General features: G+C 43.7%; 1 pseudogene; it reads right to left on the bottom strand.

The window, feature by feature from the left end:
* Positions 1–579: 579 nt before the first annotated feature.
* Positions 580–1,097, bottom strand: LOC135277415 (small ribosomal subunit protein eS17-like; annotated as a pseudogene).
* Between the last annotated feature and the right edge of the window lie 271 nt (positions 1,098–1,368).

Here is a 1,368-nt window from a genome sequence, read left to right as displayed (position 1 = left end):
TCTATGCAATGAAGGAACACTATGAAAGCATTATATGATCCAACCTCATGCTATTTCTTTCTTCAGCTTTTATCTTGGCTCTGAGAGACCTATGCTTCAATGTAAAAAGTGAGATCCTTGGGACTGGGTGTGGTGGCTCACACCTGTAATCCTAGCACTTTGGGAGGCCAAGGCAGGTGGATCATCTAAGGTCAGGAGTTCGAGACCAGCCTGACCAACATGGAGAAACCCCGTCTCTACCAAAAATACAAAAAATAGCCGGGCGTGGTGGTGGGTGCCTATAATACTAGCTGCTTGGGAGGCTGAGGCAGCAGAATCGCTTGAACCTGGGAGGCAGAGGTTTCAGTGAGCTGACATTGTGCCATTGCACTCCAGCCTGGGCAATAAGAGTGAAACTCTATCTCAAAAAAAAAGCCAGGGTGGGGAATCCTTAATTTCTAAAGAATTGGCTTCATCTTCCTTTACATATATAACCATTAGGCCCCAGAAGCTGCAAATACTTACAAAAGTGACAAAATCTTACTAATTTAGAATTACATTGGCCAGTTATATGGAATGTTCTCAGATGAATGGCACTGCTCATATAAGAAATGTATTTAAAAGGAAGAACTCCCAAGTTAGGCCCACCGAGGGATGTCCATTTGTTGTTGTTGTTGTCTCAGATTTATTGAACATTTTACACCATTGCAGAAAGATTCCAACAGCTCCACGTGGCATTTTACAATCCATCCCAGCTGCAGGCTGAGTGCCCTGTAGGTTGGACAGACTGCCAAGGTACAAGCCAGCATTTCCTAAGTGTCATGATCTTCTTCAATGATCTCCTGACCCAGGGCTGAGACCTCAGGAACATAATTATCTTTCCTTTCTCTCTTCTCCTCCTGCAACTTGATGGAGATACCTTTTACCAGGCCTCTTGAATCCGCTTCATCAGATGCATGACGTAGCCTGCTGTCTTGTCACAGAGCTTCTTGCTGGGAATAATGGTGATCTCCTCACACACACGCTTGTGCACGTGGAAGTCATTGCCCAAGCATGTGTAGTACTTTTCTGTGATGACCAGGTTGCCTTCTCACAGTTTTCGTGTGAACGCCGCCCATCTTGACAGGTCCTTGGCAAAAGAGCAGGGATGTCTATTTTGATTGATGTACAGAAGCTTCTAAAAAGATTTCAAAAAGTTTTCCTCTTTAAAACACAAACGAAAAACACAACTAATTGATGAGAAGAATCTATCAACCTTTTTTCTTAGCTGCTATCCCACCCCAAAGGTAGATAAAGTGTTTATAAAGTTAGGTCCTCGGTCAGTCAAATTTGCTTCTTTTTTCAGAGCTATTATGCTGAGCCCTAGCACAGAAAACGCCTTGCCTTCCC

Source organism: Aotus nancymaae, unplaced genomic scaffold, assembly GCF_030222135.1.
Source record: "Aotus nancymaae isolate 86718 unplaced genomic scaffold, 86718_ANA_hifiasm-v0.15.2.pri h1tg000032l_0, whole genome shotgun sequence".
Classification (NCBI taxonomy): Eukaryota; Metazoa; Chordata; class Mammalia; order Primates; family Aotidae; genus Aotus; species Aotus nancymaae.
Note: the sequence above shows the minus strand (reverse complement) of the source record. Positions and strands in the feature narration are given on the sequence as shown.